The sequence below is a fragment of the Microcebus murinus genome, chromosome 13 (genome assembly GCF_040939455.1).
Source record: "Microcebus murinus isolate Inina chromosome 13, M.murinus_Inina_mat1.0, whole genome shotgun sequence".
Lineage (NCBI taxonomy): Eukaryota > Metazoa > Chordata > Mammalia > Primates > Cheirogaleidae > Microcebus > Microcebus murinus.
The window spans coordinates 17,244,743-17,264,103 of NC_134116.1; the positions used below are offsets into that span (position 1 = coordinate 17,244,743).

General features: G+C 42.9%; 1 protein-coding gene and 1 long non-coding RNA gene across 8 annotated transcripts in view; one reads left to right on the plus strand and one right to left on the minus strand.

Moving 5' to 3' along the window:
• Positions 1 to 3,715, plus strand: part of LOC142874810 (uncharacterized) — a 108,442-nt gene extending 104,727 nt beyond the window's left edge. The window contains exon 3 of the long non-coding RNA XR_012922421.1: positions 471 to 3,715. This is a non-coding gene — a long non-coding RNA (uncharacterized LOC142874810). The remainder of the gene's footprint in view (positions 1 to 470) is intronic.
• Positions 1 to 19,361, minus strand: part of CLYBL (citramalyl-CoA lyase) — a 246,535-nt gene that overhangs the window by 52,520 nt on the left and 174,654 nt on the right. The window lies entirely within an intron of this gene.

The following is a 19,361-nucleotide window of genomic DNA, read 5'->3' on the forward strand; positions in this document are numbered from 1 at the left end:
TTCATAGTTAACTGTTCCAGGTGACACCTTCACAAGCACCCTCAAGTCTTGTCCCCTTTGATTCTCTTTTACTCTTGTCTGGGTCCAGGGTTTGATTTGCTGGGGGGAAGAGTGCCTTCCTCATTCATTCATTTGGTCAACTACTCACCTATATCAGGCACAGTACTAGGTCCTGGGGATATAAAAATGCAGCCTTGCAGTGAACAGAAATGCAACACAGGGTGATGTACGTATAGCACAAAGACCTCACATGGTGGCTGCACAGGTACATGGCAGAGACTGCTGATGGCCCTAGCACCCAGTCCCCCTGCTCCCTTGAGTTTTAGCTGTACGTGTGGCCTACCCTTGAGGCCTGCACATCCCAGCCTACTTGTAGCTAGCATATGAATGGAACGGAAGTGGTACAGGCAATGTTCAATCCCTTGAAAGGAAGTCACCTGCCCTCTACTCTCTCTTCCTCTGTCTCACAGGCTGGAACTCAACAAGGTAAGGCAAGCCAGTTTCAACCACACAGAAGAGGATGTCAGAGCAACGAGGGAGGAGCAACGAGGGGCTCTGGATGTTCTGGAGGAGGAATACTTCCCACCTGCCTCAGACCACCCACCCACCTCCACACTGGGGTGAGAGAGAAATAAACTTCATTTGGTTTGAGCTACTGCAGCTTTGGGTCTTTTTATTGGAGCAGTTTAACCTGTACACTGACACAAAGGGAGAGACTAAGCAAGTGCACACAGCGGGTGGGACGGGGCGATGGGGAGAGCAGAGCGTGCAGCAGGGGCAAGAAGAGTGCCTGGAAAGATGCCACAGTAGAAAGGCAGGCACTGAACCTGGGCATTGCTTGGTGATATTTTTACTGATCCTGGAAATTTCCCTCTCTTATTCCTCTGTGTATGTGTGTTAGGAGGTGGGAGGCGTGTTCCAACCATGGAAGGAAGTACAACAGGTGGAATTTGGGGGTGCATGTAGATGATAGGTTCAGTTTGGATGTATTTGTTTAGGGTCTCAATAAGTCATATCTCTTGATTATCAAAATTCTCAACCAATTAACAACATAACAAAAGAGTCAGCAGGAATAACCTCAGAATGTTTCTTCCATTTCTGATAAAAGCTGCATTGAGTGAAAGAGCCATACTTGCTTTTTAATACTGAGCCCTGGAGTTAGCCTGACTTCCCCATCCAGCTGCACAGGACTGATGCAGCACCCTGTTTTCTGAGAGGTGTCCCTGCGGAGGAGGGGACTTGAGGAAGGAGAAAGGAGGTAGCACAGATGCACCTATCAGGATTGCCACTGAGTGTGTCACCCTGGCTCAGAGGAGATGTGAGGGGCGTGGGGAAGAGCTCCCTCCTGAGGACCACACTTCGGGAATGGGGAATGAGCGTACATACCCTGCAGTGATGACTCTGAGGCTCCTATGGGCCACCTGGGAAAGTCTGCTGGGTCTGCCTCCCACAGCACACTCAGCACACCCACCCTTCTTCCCAGGCATCGCTCCTCCCAGGGAGGCAGGGTTTGAAGTGCCCAGGTGTCTCATAATAAGCAGCAGGGTGGCCCTTTCTTGTTGCACACCTGCCTGACGCTCAGGGCCTCTGGCAGTGCCAGATACCTACATGCTCAGGGAGAAGATTTTGTCTATATGTGTTGGGGGAGTTTATTACAGGACTTGCTGGTGATTCTAATGACTTATTTATTAATTCATTCATTTATTCACTCATTTTTAGTTTGTTCTTTCTCATAAGTTGGGGGAAAATGGGTTTGCCACTTTTTACGCCACTAGGTAGCTATGGCAACAACTCAAAGATTCTAATCTAATTGAACATTTAGGCCTTATTTAATCCCTATTTTCCTTTAAACAATAAGAACTGGTAGAATAAAAAAATATTAACTACTTAATGAAATAATATATGACAATATTTCAAGATCTGTTAAACTTTTCCATTAACATGTAATGGTTATATAATAGATTCTTTGGTTTGTTTTTTTTCCCCCTTTTCTTCTTTCTTTCCTACCCTTCCTACCTCCTTTTCTTTATTTTCTTTTTTAAACAGATTTGATATGACATATCCCAAATTCAGTTGTCCTTCATTAGTAGTCACATGGTGCCATTATTGACATTTTGCTCCCACTCTATGACACCAGAAACCAAATGTTATTATGAAACCCAGCTTCTCATTCTGATTGTTGCAAGTAACAAATGTGTGAATACACGTTTACAGGTTCCAGGGATAAGTTCTTCAGTTTTGTTGGAAGATAATTTCAGGATTAAGGAAGTCTATTTGACAACAGAAATCCTTTACAGGGTATTTCTCAGTGTTTATATAAATCTGAACACACTGGCTCAACCCCACACCCAATCTAAGTTTGTATTCTCTAGGTATTTACTACTGTCGGTCCTTATCACCATCTACTGACATGGCCCATCTATATGTTGGTTTCTCCTATCTAGCCAGCATGTTGTAGGTATTTAATAAATGTTCATTGTATCAGCTTGAATAATAAGAAAAAGAAGTAGAAGCAAGGCAACAGTGGGGTCTAAAATGGGTTCTTCCAAGAGATCATTTGAAGATGCAAAAGGAGAAACAAGTAGTACAACCCAATGGTCCTGCTGCACCTGGAAATGTAGAACTGCCAAGAAGAATCAAGACCAGTACAAGATAACTGCTTTCATAGTTTTCCTAATGGGAGTCAATCATCAAAGCAAAGTTGCTCAGCTGCTGGAATTGGATGGTGAAAAATAAACAAGAAAACAATGTGCTGTTATTTAAAAATCACTCACTTGGAAATAAATAAATCCAATATTGCTACAAACAATGTAAGCTGTTCATCCTTGATTGTGAGCTAGTAAATTGATTAACATCATATTCTAAAATTAAAATGAAGTCTATGTTGGAAAACAGTTATCAAAAGATGTGTTGTAACAGAGCTCTGAGAACAGGCCAAAAATTCTGGCCAAAAGACCAGACAGTCAACTGTTTAATAAATGTACAATAAAATAGCAGAATTTTATTGATACTGTTGCTCTATGTAGCTGCAAAACCCCAAAATGGAGAGATTAAGAGTATGGATCTCGAACATAAATGGTTACCAAAACAAAGCCAGGGATGGAGGAATACCAAAATGAAACCATTTTCTCTGATAGTGGGGTGTTTCCTTCTACCAAAAAAACTTAACAGTGGTTCACTCAGAGGTTTGTCTTTATTGACAGCTATTATGTGAGTAAAAAAATACTTGCTTCAAAAGAGATCTAATATTCCTATTTAATATTACTTATATGTTTTAAGTTAGAATTCTTTTATTTTTATTACTAGTAAGACCAACCATGATGTTAATAGGAAAAGAGATACTGGAGCTCCTGATCAATGATAGCCATTTGTGATAATTCAGCTGAGGTATATTGGTTTCCGAGGGCTGCTGTAACAAATTACCACAAACTTGACTGCTTAAAACAACAGAAATTTACTCTCTCTCAGTTCTGGAGCCCAGAAAGTTGAAAACAAGGTGTCTGCGGGGCTGCAGTCCCTCTCTAGAAAATCCTCGCCTGCCTCCTCCAGCTTCTGCTGGCTGCCAGCAGTTCTGTGGCTTCATCACTCCAACGTGTGCCTCTGTCTTCATGTGCCTTTCCTTCCCTATGTCTGTCTTCTCTGTGTGTCTATGACGTCTCTTAAAAGGACACTTGTCATTGGATTTGGGGCACACATGGATAATCCATGATGATCTTATCTTTTTTTTTTTTTTCTTTTTTTTTTTTTTGAGACAGAGTCTCGCTTTGTTGTCCAGGCTAGAGTGAGTGCCGTGGCGTCAGCCTAGCTCACAGCAACCTCACACTCCTGGGCTCGAGTGATCCTCCTGCCTCAGCCTCCCGAGTAGCTGGGACTACAGGCATGCGCCACCATGCCCGGCTAATTTTTTATATACATATCAGTTGGCCAATTAATTTCTTTCTATTTATAGTAGAGACGGGGTCTCGCTCTTGCTCAGGCTGGTTTTGAACTCCTGACCTTGAGCAATCCGCCCGCCTCGGCCTCCCAGAGAGCTAGGATTACAGGCGTGAGCCACAGCGCCCGGCCTGATGATCTTATCTTGAGATCCTTAACTATATCTGCAAAGACCATTTTTCCAAATAAGGTCACATTCACAGGTTCCAGGGATCAGGACATGGACGTATCTTTTGGAAGCTACCATTTAGTCCACTACAGGAAGCATATTCCATGAATAGTGGAATGAATGAATAAATGGTGCTTAAAAGAGCTACTAGAAAACATCTTTCCATCTCTCCCTCTCCTCCCTACCTCTGTTTAGAGGAACAGTGCCTAGACTATTTGAGGTCTTTGGCGAGATCTCTAGGGGTGTCATTGTGTCCTAGGAGACAAGGATTCGGACTGTCAGAGACTCACAGACCTTAAAGGTGACTTGGGGCAACCCTAACCTCACGGATGACTTTCCTCTGCTACATTCCTGGCCCAAGTGGCACCCACAACTGCTTTAATGCCTCCAAATCCATCATTTAGTTCTTGGCTAGCTTTAAATACTACATTACATGCTATAGTGTTGCCTGGAGCCACAGTCGGCCTCCCCATTCTTTCTGTGCATCTGCACCTGTCCTTTCCCACCTTGCTGTTCGTCTCTCCTGGGAGACCACCTCGCAAGGGGAAGGGGAAGATGATACTTCCGAACCACTGTCTCAGGACATGTGCCTGGCATAATTCTTTCTACCAAGAATGCTGGCTCTTCCACTTAGGTCTAGTAGATACCTTTTGTCATCCAGAGAATGCATCGTTAGATGGTTGGCTAAGGTACAGAATCACAAAAGCAGACAATTTTAGGGATGAAGAAAGCTCCATACTTATCTAGTCATTTTAAAAACAAAGAGGCAAACATTCTGGAGAGATCAACAAGTGATTGAAGATCACTCTGACACTGATACTGGGTGCAGAGCCAGGACTAGCAGGAAAGACTGCTGAAGCCCATCCAAGCACTTGTTCACTATATCACACATGATATAGAATGTGACACAAAACTTGCTCCTTTGTGAATTATGCTTGGCATGTTGGCCTTCTTGGTGCCATGCAGTGAGATCATCAGCCCAATGAATATATTCAATGATATTTACTGAGTGTGTGCTATGCGCAGACAAGCTCTCTGCTCTCACAGAGCTTGCACACTCAAGTGAGCGAATGATTAAACACTACCTGAAAGGCTGCAAGGCTCTGATTAGCTCTCATGTTTGGTAGCTGATTGGGACTAAGGTCAGCATGTTCAGCTCTTAATTCTTCACTATATCCTTAGAGGAAAGGTAAAGTCACTGGAGCTACCGTGCCCACTTTAAAGGCTCACAGAAGTGTCCAATGTCATCATTTGAGTCAAATGCACCTACTGGTCTAGAAAATAAGTCTCCTCACTTCCTTTCTAGTGCTCAACTCTAAGATTAAGTAGGAACCCAAGATTAGCAATGACAACAACAACAACAAAGCTGTTTCTATTAAAACTCATCACTGGGCCGGGCGCGGTGGCTCACGCCTGTAATCCTAGCTCTCTGGGAGGCCGAGGCGGGCGGATTGCTCGAGGTCGGGAGTTTGAAACCAGCCTGAGCAAGAGCGAGACCCCGTCTCTACTATAAATAGAAAGAAACTAATTGGCCAACTAATATATATAGAAAAAATTAGCCGGGCGTGGTGGCTCATGCCTGTAGTCCCAGCTACTCGGGAGGCTGAGACAGAAGGATCGCTCGAGCCCAGGAGTGTGAGGTTGCTGTGAGCTAGGCTGACGCCACGGCACTCACTCTAGCCTGGGCAACAAAGTGAGACTCTGTCTCAAAAAAAAAAAAAAAAACCTCATCACTGTCCATAAAATAAGATATGTATCTCTTGAGAGGAGTAAAGCCACCAACTAGCTACTTTAAATGAGAGAGGCATTTTCTGGTTGACACAGTGAGAAAAAAAGACCCAGATGGCAGATCCTTTTGGCATAGACTTCTCTGCTCCGGCTGTCTAGTATGTTTCTTCACTGCGTTCATTCTTCTTGCATCAGAACTACCTTGGCAGTTTGCTTATTTCCAAGAAAGACACAAACAGAAAAGTTTTCGTCTGTAAGATTCCTACCGTCCTCCTTTGATGTTCAGGTGGCCTATGCACTAGAGGAGGCAACAAAAATGACCCAGATCCTTTGGTAAAGAATCTCAAAGCTCTGTCTCATGAAAGATTCAACATAATCCCTTCCTCCTGAAAAAGGAAAAGGGACTAGACTTTTGGGACCATGTTACCTGGGCCAAACCTAACGCCTGGTGTAGATTCAGAATTTATTTTAAAACAGGTTTTGGCACGTAGGATAGAGCATGTTGCATTACTGCTGGCTTCAGTGTAAGTCCCGTGGGCTCACGGCCCTGTCTTCTTTCATGAGGAATCCCTGCCAATCTAGGATCTGCGAACTGCTTCTGCCAGCCAATCTCTAATTTAGCATATGTACAAAGCCAATTTTTGGACACCATGATGGAGCCTGGCACCGCTGCAGCCCTCCATATTTGCAATACGCACAGTGAAATAAGTAACTAGCAAGATAAAAAAAAATATGACATGAAAAGGCTTTCTAAATTCACAGATAAATTGTCTATGTATTATATATGTGTATGTGTCTCCCTCCTGCTTTTCCAACATAAACTTACCCCATGCCTTTCCTTGTAGTTATTTCATTTAGATTTTCAATCTGGGAAGCACTTAGCAATAGCCAACACTGACAAAGATAAAACCCTGCTCCCCACTGAGAACATCTGATTTTTAAAATGTAGAAATGCTGCTCTTTACAAAATAGGACATTTCCCTTTTAATTAGCTTCAAAATACACCCAAATAATTTGCAACTAGGAAATGATACCATTTAGAGTACTTAAAAATAATTCCCATGCATGCAAAACCAATTTTGATGCGAGGCCCAGGCTAGTGAAACCTTCAGTTTTGAGATAAATTGAGCTGTTTCTGTGGGGACAGCTGTCACTACCATGAGAAAATTTCCTTAACCCGCAGGCTTTTATCATTGTCTTCACTCAGAAAACCCTTGTTTAAGGTGTGTTTGTGGAAATATTTGGGAACAATTGCTAATTGAGTCTCTAGTGTGCTCATCTATCTCAGCTGAAAATGTGGATCTTCCTATCTTCCTCCCTTCTATAGATTTTTTTGTCAATCATCTAGTTTTCAAACAGTCCTTCAAAAGAGAATAGGTAGCCACAAAAGCTCTATGGTGTTATTTCATGCTATCTTTGAAAATAAATACATGTATTGTGTTCAGCCACCCTGCAATCTACTGGTCCTGGGTCCCCGGAGGGGCAGCCATCAGGCGGGCATTTTGACTTTTCCCTGTACACAATATAAAATAAAATCTCCGCATAAAAGGAAGGAGGAGACTATGCAATTTTCTGATGTATATTTCTTCCAACGCATGGATTCATGATGATGGCCACCTTGTCAGCTATTTTGGTGAGTGAGATGTCTGCTCCCATGCCCAGGTAAGCCATGGCTGATGGCTATGCTAGCATGGGCTGAATGAACCCTCCCGAACCATACCCGATCCTCACATACTATGGCTTCTGGTGGTAGAAAGCACGAGTCTGAGCCTTGCATGTATAAATATAAATATTTCAGGAGCTTGGCTGCTGGCAAGCTTTGCACGGCATGCAGAAGCCAGGCTTGATTGCCCTGCCCTGGTGTGGGGCTCCCCAGGTGGCAGGGGCTGAGAGCGGGCAGTGTGGTTGGTAGGGGGTGGCCGTGAGTGCCTCCAGTCATTCCGAGTAGCCCCTGGGCTGATTAGTGACAAGGGCTGACAGGCTCCTGAGGGGAGGTCCTGTCCAGTTTCTTTCTGCAGCAGGGATGATGGGCCAGGCATGGGGTCCTGAGGCAGAGACTGGGGACTTTTTTGTGTGACTGTGACTACATTCCTCATCAACAAGGCCACGCTCATGGTCTCTTTGGAGGCCGTTGACTCGCTGGAGGATTACCATTAAGGGACGTCTGCTCAGTGGCGCCAGGTCCTTTCCCCACCCCTCAGGGGCTCCACCCAAGCCAGACAGAAGGGCAGGGCACTAGCTCTGGGAATTAGAGATGGGAATCGATATGTGTATACGGAACACAGTCACGGACAATTGAAAAGGCTCACACGTAACCCCACTGGGAACTGCTTCAAACTGAAGTCTGCGGCAAATGACTCACGGAACCCGGGCCCTGACTGGGCTGCCTGGGAACGGCCAACGGTGAGGCTCAGAACATTCGTGACTCAGAGTTAAAGTTGACTAGAATATACAGAAAGGATTCCAGGACTGAAAATAAAAATAACTGCTTAAACGGGGAAAATTTCTTGGAACCTGGAATTATGAGGTAACAACTTTTTCAAGTTGAGTATCGAAGGAAAGACGTCACTGAAACAAAGCTTCCGACCTAAGTTTCGCTGCCTGGATGCTCTAGATGATCGCCAGCTCGCTGAGGTACTGAGGTTCCTTACTGATGGGCATGTGTTCGAACAGGGAGACCATCAGAGGGAACAATTAGAGACTGTGCAGTTCTGAGAACCAAGACAGATATGGGATTGGAATGCTGATGTTTTAAACTCCTGGCTTCTGATGAGGTAAAACTGATAAAGATTTTCAAAAAGATAAAATATGTATTTCAGTTTTATCAAAGTTTAGTCGATTTCAAGAAGATCAGAGTTGGATTATAGTTTGGGATTCAATTACGTGATTTGCTATTCCAGTAATACAATTGATTTTCCTAGTGAAAAGAAAATATTTTGGACCCTAGACTGCTAAGAGCTGGGTTGTAACAGTCAAAGAAAAGGCAATCTCTGGATAGAGAGCAGCTATTATCAATTGGGGCTGGCCATAGAAATAGGACCAGGAAGAGATACACAGATAGATTTGTCTTAAGAAATTGGTCATAAGATTGTGGACGGACAAGTCTAAAATCTTCAGGGCAAGCCAGCAGGCTGGAAATTCAGGTAGGAGTTGATGTTATTGCGATGAGGCAGAATTTCTTCACCAGGAAACCCCAGTTTTGTTTATACGGCCTTCAACTGATTGGGAGGAGTACACTCACATTATTGGGGGGAGGGTCATCCCCTATCCATAAATCAACCAATTGTATTGTTAACCACGCCTACAAAATATCTTCCCAGTAACATCTAGATTAGTATTTGATTAAATAACTAGCCAAGTGACACATAAAATTGAGTAACACACTAGCTTTCTTCCAAACAGTGAAGAAATAATAAAGGTATTCAATCTATGAAGAGTCTAGCCTTCTCCCTTTTGGAAAGTTCTTGCAAGCCACGGCCCATCACAAGTGATGATATACTGGTGAGCCGCAGCTCTTTGTCCACTGGCATGGGGCTGCAAACCCTGCACCTTGTGTAGATGGCAGGCAGAAAGAGGGCTTGTAAACAAGCCAAAAAGGGTGGGAAGACCCACTTATTTTCTGATTTCCATTTGGGTTCTACCATTGTTTCTGCGGCACTTACTCCAAGCACAGCCCACGTAGGAATTGCTATCTGTGCAACCCACCTGACTAGTTCCTGGCACATGCTCTCTCTTCACCAGCGTTCTCAAATATTCACTAAGCGTGCCTTTGAGCATGATGTGCTCTCAGCGTGTGGGTGAGCCTCATGACACAAGATTACGAGCGTATTATGCTGGGCCAACAAGTCATGGTGTTCTCATCCCAGAGAAACATAAGCTTCCTTCCCCACTAATTATATTCCAAATATTTCCCTTCATAATCTTTATATGAATACTTTAAACAACAAATCATCTCTCATATAAAAGAAGACTGAACCAAAGGGAAAAAATCTTGGAACAAAAATATATCGTTTGGATTCCTACCTCTAAGCTCAGCTAATAAGAAGGAACATTTACATGGTACCTTATCATTTATTACATTGTGCTTTCCCAGGCACTTATTTTATTTTAATCCTTGCAGTAACCCTGGGAGGTAGTTGGTATTATCTATATTTTACAGGCAACAGCACTAAGGCTCAGAGGGGTTAACAGAATTTCCTGATACACACAGCCATCGGACTGTGTGAGCTGGAACTGGAACTGCAATCTTCTGCCCCCAGCTTCTTTCTGCCCAGACTCCTCCGAAGCTTGTTGCTGGTGACCAGCTCAACTTCTCCAACCTTAATTTATGAAGTTACATAAACATGGCCAGAATCTGCCTGTCGGATAAGCCATGAAGCGACTGTGGGCTTGCAGAAAGCCATTGTTGAAGGTAGTTCCCACAGATGGGCAGGTAACTTTCTTCTCCGTGTGTCTGTGTTGGGTGCAGAGAGCTCTATTGGAAATCAGTGGGAGGCCTCTGCCCAATAAAGAGCGGGGGCAGCGGGCGAGAAGCAGGATGTGAATCTCTTCCATAAAGCGAAAACTTACGTCCTAACAAATAATTAGGAAAAAATTCAAGGTTGTTTCCTCAGCTGATCATCACCGGCAGAGCCAACTTTGGATTAAACACTTCTGCTCAGTGATTTTGACATTCTCAGTCAGGCATATCTTGATGAAATTAGAGATGCAGAAAATATTTTTTGATGGAGTGTGGGGACAAAACAGCTAGAAGGCAAGCCAATTCCATGCACAAACTTGTGCAGACCGAGATAAAGAGGAAAAGAGAAAGCAAGGCAACGAGGGGCATGTGCTCGTGTGGGAGTGCGTGTGTGTATGTGTGTGTATGCGTGTGTCGTGGGGGAAGTGTGTGTGTATAAATGAGGAAGATGAAATAAAAGGGTAGAAGAGGAAAGGCAGGGCTAGGGTGATACTAATTAATTAGACTTTAAGATCTTGGCAACAAGAGGTGTGTTTATAAACAACCTTCACTAAAACATACCTTTCCAACTATTAACTGTTTTATTTGCCAGAAATAGTCTCTTCTCTAATTATTCTGTACTTGTTTCAATCCAAAAGTGGGGAAAAATACTAATAAGTGAACATAACCACTTTTATGTTATAACACATATCTCTGCACAGAGATTAACATTTCCCATGCTCAACTAATGAAGTGAGGCCAATTCGAACCAAATTACAAAAGGATTAGGTGGGGGGGGCTATTAGTCAGAAAGCTTTCAACCCCATAGAAAAGAAAAATTAGACCAAAGATTTAAGAAATAATAGAATCCTAGCCATTCTGGAATCTCTTAAGAACATGCTTATGCCGAGCCACTAGCAATCCAACTAGTTTTTCCCTTGGGATTTAAATCTAGAAAAGCCTGATCTGTGAGGATAGAATAAATATTTTTAAAGATATGCCAAATTAAAAAAAATATTTCACATACATCCTTTCTGAGGAAATGACTAGAGGATATATTCCACTAAAATGAGAGAATAAACTAAGAAAGAAAAAGACACGCGGTCCAATAAATAAAAGATCCAACTGAGAAATCTGGCTGAAGCACTTCCCAGGAGGACAGGAAGGGAGACTACCAGACAATAATTTAGTGGGCAACCAGCTCAGGTTGGAGCAGTAAATGACACTTTGAGGGGAAAAAATTAGACCTTATAGGTTACATAATGTGTTTAAAGAGATTTTGTAGCTCTATGGGAGAGTTTGGAATGGAATTAGTGATAGATACATAGAAATAAAGTAAATTCAACAGGTGAACAGATAAACAAACTGGAACATCCAGGCAATGGAATATTATTCAGCAATAAAAAGAAATGAGCTATCAAGCCACAAAAAGACATGGAAGAACCTCACATGTACATTGCTAAGTGAAAAGAGCCAGCTTAAAAATGCTACATACTGTATGATTCCAACTATATGACATTTTGGAAAAAGCAGACTATAAAGATCAGTGGTTGTCAGGGGCTCACTGGGAGCAGGATGAATAGGTGGAATAGAGGGGTATTTTTAGGGTAATGGAACTACCCTGTATGATACTGTAGTACGGATGGATACGTGGCAGTATGCATTAGTTAAAACCCATAAACTGTACAACACAAAGTGTGAATCCTAATGTAAACGATGGACTTAAGTTAATAAAAAAATTTTTAAAGAAATAAATTCAAGGCAATTATTAACTTCAGGAAAAACAAGAAAACAAAAATAATTATATAAATCATATGGCTTATTGTGAATATATTTACATAGTCACATTATATAAACACTGAATATTGATATAATCTGAAAATATATTGGCAGGATGAGGGTCAGGGAGAAGGGCAAGAGACCTCGATCCTCCTCTTACATAGAAGGAAGTCAAGAGAATATACATTTAAAAATCAAGAAATAACAGTATAACCACACTACCTAGAAACATGGAGGTAAACAGCCAGAAAGTTGAAACAGTTAAAAGTAGTTTCTTCTAGGGATTAAGATGTGGGGAGGAGCAAGGAGGGCTATAACGGAGAGAAGACCTCTAAAACAGCTAGGTTTCCCCAGTTCCTCATCACTCTGGGGCACATTTGTTTGTGGGCAGAGCACCATATTAATAAGGTCAGAGCTGTGATCACTCTCTCAGCACATGCACTGTACCTTACTCCTTGTCTCACTGAAAACGTGTACCATTTGTCCGAGCGGAGATGGGGCTGGAGCATGTGGAGGGATTGGCACAAATCTGTGGCCACCACCAAAGAAGTGGCCAGACTTACTCGAGTCCTCTGGGATGAACTGTGGTTGTGTTGTGCTTGGCCCTGCTGGGCATGGCTCGCTCCAGTCACCACGCCTTCCTTCTGCGCTGTGTCCTTGACTCCTTTCATGACTCTGATCCTACCCCAGTATTAAGCCTCCCAGCTACCAGTCCTGCCGCTCTGCCCTCCTTTCTTCATTCTCACCTACCCATGTGGACTTAGTCTGACTACTATATTAGTTATTTATTGCTGTGCCACAAACCACCCCAAAACTTAGTGGCTTAGAACCATGACCATTTTGTTTTATCATGATTCTGTGGGTCAGAATTCACGCTGGCTCATCTCCGTGGTTCTCCTGCTGGTCTCACCAGGGGTCACTGATGTGGGTACAGTTACCTGGAGGCGTGACTAGGGCTGGGTGACCTAAGACAGCCCCATTCGCCTGTGGGAATGTTGGTGCAGGCTGCGAGTACAGCCCTGTATCTCTAATGGGAGAGCCTGGGTCCTTCATGAGGGCACAGAGTTCCAGACGTGCAAGCCCTCATGTGTTTCATTGGCCAAGGCAAGTCACAAGGCCTAGTGGGAAGGGACCACACAAGCGTGTTGGATGTGGGAGGCATGACTCACTGGGGTTTACCACAGATACTTTCCTGGTTATGCTCTGGTTCCCGCTTGATTGCTGGGCAGCAGTCCTCAAATGGGGGACTGGACAGCTCTCCAGGAAATGGATGTGTTATTTTGTTCCCAAGTAGAATGTAAGCTCACTGGGGTTTATTTTTCACTCCTTTATTGCCCATGCAAAAAAGGAAACAAAGGCGATGTGCCTTTTATGAAGGGCCCCAGGTCCTGTGGAGTCTGGACTCAATACCACTTGGCCAGGCCAGAGCTGGGAGGAAGAGGGGCTTCAACCACACACATGCAATGCCAAAATTTCTTGGCTAGGCCCTTCGCAGAGAGCAAGAAGCCTAGTTTTCCATGAAAAAAAAGGGAAAGAAAAGAAAATTAAAGATATACTGATCCAATCATAGCAATTTTGGATAAATTATGATACATCTGTTATTTACGTATTCACAAAATAATGTGAATCAAACCAACTTAATGCCAGGTACCATGTTAGGTGCTACAATACAAAACTGAATATATTATAGTTCCTGACTTTAAGATGCTCAGAGCCAATTAAGGGATACAGATAAATATATTTAGGGACATTCTTAAATATCCAAAAACCTAATCCAAGCCTGAAAATGCCCGGATAGCAAGTCTTTGGATAGTGGGAACCCTGTAATTCATTGTTATAAATGGAACTAATAGTATTGTGTTCCTAGCCCATTCCAAAACCCCAATCAATTCCCTCAAATAACATTAAAAGAAAGTTTAACTGCCTCATTACAAGCCCCAAGTATTTTCCAAATCATATAAAGCATTTAAAACATGAATCACCTAATTATTTAACAATGAATGAGCACTCATGGGTGTGTTTTTATACAGTACATGATACTGTACAGTGGCAGATACAATTTACATTTTCCTTCTATGCCATATTAAACATGTATGGTAATATACATAAACAATGAAACAAAATGCTAAGGATCCTTCTTGGAAGACGTTTTCACTTAATAACACAGGATGGACGTTAGCGATAATGCACACATTTAAACAACACATGGTGCCAGCCCGGCTGGAGAACAGCTGAGCACCCTCCGCTCTTCTACGCTGAATTCACACGAAACCTAAATGTTTTCATCAGCACACACATGCAAATCTTGTAGGAATTTTGATCCAGATGGTGAATTCTGGGTTAAAAGTTTCTGCAAGTTGTTATAGTGACTACTCCAACAGTGAGAATTTAGATAGTGCAATATTAACCTTGTAGGAAGATTGAGACTATGAAACAACAAGCCAGTGATCCCTGTAGAGGGTTACGCAACCAAAGGAGGAAACAAAACTGTACTCACATGAATACAGCCAGGTATACATTCCGGCAAGGGAGGAGGCGAACAAAGTATACAAAAGCAGCACACGAACTGTTACTGTGACAAGTTTTTGAGTGGTTTTTTTTTCCATTTCTATTATCTACTGTTGTTGTTATTGTTTGTGAAGATTTTAAAAATACGGGAATGAGGCCGGGCGCGGTGGCTCACGCCTGTAATCCTAGCACTCTGGGAGGCCGAGGCGGGCTGATTGCTCGAGGTCAGGAGTTCGAAACCAGCTTGAGCAAGAGCAAGACCCCGTCTCTACTATAAATAGAAAGAAATTAATTGGCCAACTAATATATATATATATAAAAAATTAGCCTGGCATGGTGGCACATGCCTGTAGTCCCAGCTACTCGGGAGGCTAAGACAGAAGGATTGCTTGAGCCCAGGAGTTTGAGGTTGTTGTGAGCTAGGCTGACGCCACGGCACTCACTCTAGCCTGGGCAACAAAGCGAGACTCTGTCTCAAAAAAAAAAAAAAAAAAAAAAAACGGGAATGTACAAAAACAATGGATGTAAATACAAGTGCATGTGAATGCGACACCCCCATCCCTGCCCCCTGCATAATCTGCAGTGCCTGGGTGAGCAGTGGTCACCTTAAAGCTCAGGTGCTTTGCCACCTGACAGGGCAAGTCACCCTTTAGCCTCTGAGCCATGCAGAAGTGTCAGCTCCCTCACCCTGTGCTAAGGAAACAGCCCCAGAAGCCTACGTGAGATACAGCATAGATGGGAAAACAGATGGAGAGAGTCGGACACTTGGGAAAGATCACCTGGTGATCACCTGCTTTAGGGAAACTGGGAATCTCTGGAGCCAGCAGCCTTTGAATGCAAATGTCTACCTTTATAGGTGTATATATGTGATGCTTAATTTTATGTGTCAACTTGATTGGGCTAAGGAATGCCCAGGTAGCTGGTAAAACATTATTTCTAGGTGTGTCTGTGAGGGTGCTTTCAGAAGAGATTAGCATTTGAATCAACAGACTGTGTAAAAAGATCACCAATGTGGGCGGGCATCACCTAATCTGCTGAAAGCCAGAATAGAACAAAAAGGTGACCTGGTCAAAAAGGACAAATTCTCCATCTCTCCTTGAGCTGGGATCCTCATCTTCTCCTGCCCTTGGATATCAGAGCTCCTGGTTTTGGGGCCTTCAAACCCAGAGACTTACACTGGTGGTCCCCTTGTCCTCAGGCCTTTGGACTCAACTGAACTATACCACCAGCTTTTCTGGCTCTCCAGTTTGCAGACAGCAGATTGTGGAACTTTCCAGCCTGCATAATCATGTAAGCCAATTCCCATCATAAATCCTCTTTTATAGATCTCTGTATCCTATTGGTTTTGCTTCTCTAGAGAACGCTAATATTATATATTTTTTGCAGTAATAATATAGGTACTTTGCTTTGTATAGTAGGTAACTGAGGGTCTATTACATTTTTATAATTGAAATCATACCTTAGAAACACAAGGAGAATTCAGTATTTAAAAGTCCCCTTGTAGAGAATTTTTTTGTTTTATAAGTTGGATTTTCTCAAAGAAGGGTGTAACAGTAACATCTCACACTTTTTAAAGATAATTATGGTACATCAGTTTTATGGAATATTAAGCACTTATTAACATTTATAATTATGGAGACTGTGGAGATGTGAAAAAATGCTTGTGGTGTGTTAAGTGGAAAAGAGCTAAAATACAAAATTATGCTTAAACTATTACTGCAACTAAGTAAAAATGCCTGGGGAAGGGCTGGAAAAGAACATGGAATAAGGAAAGCATTTTTACACACGTCACATTTCAATCTCAAGTGGATTAAGTGAAGCTTTGTAAGAAGCAAATCCTACCTTACAGCTTTAGAAAAGAAGAGGTTAAAAATGACTTTGCAACATGCTTTAGCTACAGCATGGGGGTTGCTGTAACAGAGAAACCTCATAATTATAGAAGATTAACGCAATGGTAGTGCCTTTCCTGTTCACGTCAAATTTGATCAGTGGAAGAGTGTGTGTGTGTGTGTGTGTGTGTGTGTGTGTGTGTTCTGTTCCATGCAGTCTTCAGGGGCCCAGGCTGCCAGTGGCACTATCATCTTTAATCCACAATTCCCAAGGTCTCTCCCCAACAATCAGCCTGAGGATGGAGGAAGAACACAGAGAGTGGAAAGTTTTTATGGGCAAGAGCTAGAAGTAGTATACATCCCTTCCACTGCATTCTATCAGCCAAAATGTAATCACAAGGCACTATATAACTGCAAAGGAGGCTGGGAAATATAATCTGTGTGCCCAGAGGAAGATAAAGTGGGTTTTGGTGACCAGCTTGCTGATCTCTGCCGCCTAAATAAAGCTCTCACATCTGACCAGAAATAGGGCAAGAATTGGAATCCAGATCTTTCAACTTTAGCTCAGTGCTTAAATTTTCATATCTTCTCTCTATCCACTGTGCTGTTTCTTTCTCTCTCCATCTCTCTCTCCATATCTCTCTCTCTCTCTCTCTCACACACACACACACACACATTAAAGATAAAGACATTTGTGTTGAAGTATAAACAGAAGAGACTCGTTCTATATCTAAGGACATGCAATACACAATCTCTGATCCTTTTTAGGAAACACACTACCATCTCAATGAAAATCACCCCTGGGGAAGGAAACAGTTACCAGGGACAAACCCAGGTGAGGAAACGAGAACAGCTGGCTAAGGGCTGACTTCGCAGAGAAGAATGAGCAAATGCCTAATCACATGGCCCTTATTCATATTTCTAGTGTCACTGGAACCTTTGCTTAGGCATTATCCCACTATTGATGCCCAAAGGAAAAGAAAATCCTGCCAGTAGCATACATTCAGACCCCCTACCGCTTCCCATGAAATCCCAGCCAGAAGGCACTAGAAAAATTGGTGTGTTTCTTTGGGGTCTGCCTTAGTAGTCTATTTGTGATTCTATAACAAAATAGCATAAACTGGTTGGCTTATAAACAGTAAAAATTTATTCCTCACAGTTCTGGAGGCTGGCAAGTCCAAGATCAAGGCGCTGACAAATTTGTTGTTTGATGAGGACTCACTTCCTGGTTCACAGATGGCAACTTCTAGCTGTGTTCTCACAGGGTGGAAGGGATGAGGGTGCTCGCTGGAGCCCTTCTTATATAAGGGCACTAATCCTATTCATGTGGGTAACACCCTAATGACCTAAATACCTCTCAAAGGCCCTGCTTCCAAATATCATCACATTGGGAATTAGATTTCAACACATGGATTTTGGGGGGGAAGAAATATTCAGGCCATAGCAGGGCCTGTTTTACTAGGCCTTGACCGACTTCTGGGATTCTAAGATGCTTGCATATTTTCAGGGCAATTCCACTGTAGTCATGACCAGCAAAAGTAAGGGCACAATCATTGGGAGCCATTTTCAAGCAAAAAATGAGACAGTACAGTAGCTCACTCCGGTAATCCTATCACTCTGGGAGGCTGCGGCGGGAGGATCACTTGAGCTCAGGAGTTCAAGATCAGTCTGAGCAAGAGCGAGACCCCATCTCTACAAAAAATAGAAAAATTAGCTGGGCATGGTGGTACATGCCTGTAGTCTCAGCTACTTAGGAGGCTAAAGGAGGAGGATCCCTTGAACCCAGGAGCTTGAGGTCGCAGTAAGCTATGATGATACTGCTACATTCTAGCCTGGGCAACAGAGAGAGACTAAATCTCAGAAAAAACAAAAAACAAAAAAACCTAAAAAACAAAAACCATCCTAAAAGTGCATTAAAGTATGATTTGGAGGTAGGCCTCACCATCTGGAAAAACAGGTATCTGTCCCAAATTTGGCATTTTGATGTCAAATGTTCCTATTTGGTAAACAAATCAGTTCAACTCAGATCAAATCACCAAATCTTACTGGTCCTTGATGAGTATTGTTTATGCCAAATGTCTAAGTTACAGCCAGAGCTCAGATTGGACAATATGAACAATAAAACAGCTTTCTTGCATTTATCTGTCCTCTGCCAAGACTAACCAGGGCAATGTCTTGAACATTCAGGCACTTGGTAAATACTGTGTTAATCACTGTGAACATAATTATTATGTTATGCTGTTTAACTAGAATTCAGAAACTACTGAAGTATATGGGTAATCGTACCTACATGAAATGCAGTCAGACCACTCTGCTCAGATAGGTCTTCTCTGGACTTTTTACAGGTCTACCCATTCCCTCATCTACACCATCCCTACGTGTCAGCCCTGTACATCATTCTCACACTCACACACACACACACATACACACACATGCGCACGCGCGCACACACGAGTCGTACTATGCTGCTTGTAGGGTTCCAGCTCCCTTCCAGGACTGCTGATTCTAACCTGCTGTCCCTGGGAAAGCAGCTCCCCGGAACTGTCCCATGAGTGAATCTGTCTTGATGAGCAGTCGAGTCTGAAGTGCACCCCCATGGGCAGAGTGCGGCAATCCATGTGGGGCGTGCCACCTCTGGGACGCTCAAGACATCGGTGCTTTAAAGGCCCACCCTGGCTCGCTCGCTCTCTACTTTTTATCTCAATCTTCAAAAGTAGAAACATTGCCTTTGGAATGAAGAAAACCCTAGGAGGCTCAGTTCCGATGATCTGAGTTCAGCCTGTTTCCAACTATATGACCTTGGGTAAGTTCCTCGATTTTCCAATGGATTTACCAGCCCTTGAACCTGGATTTGTAGTAACCGATAATATCTGTGATGAGGAGAGGGAAAATGGCGATTTAACAGCTGGCATCAGAATTCTTCAGGGAGAAGAAAACTGCCTTTTAAAAAATGTTATTTTAATAATCACCTTCACTA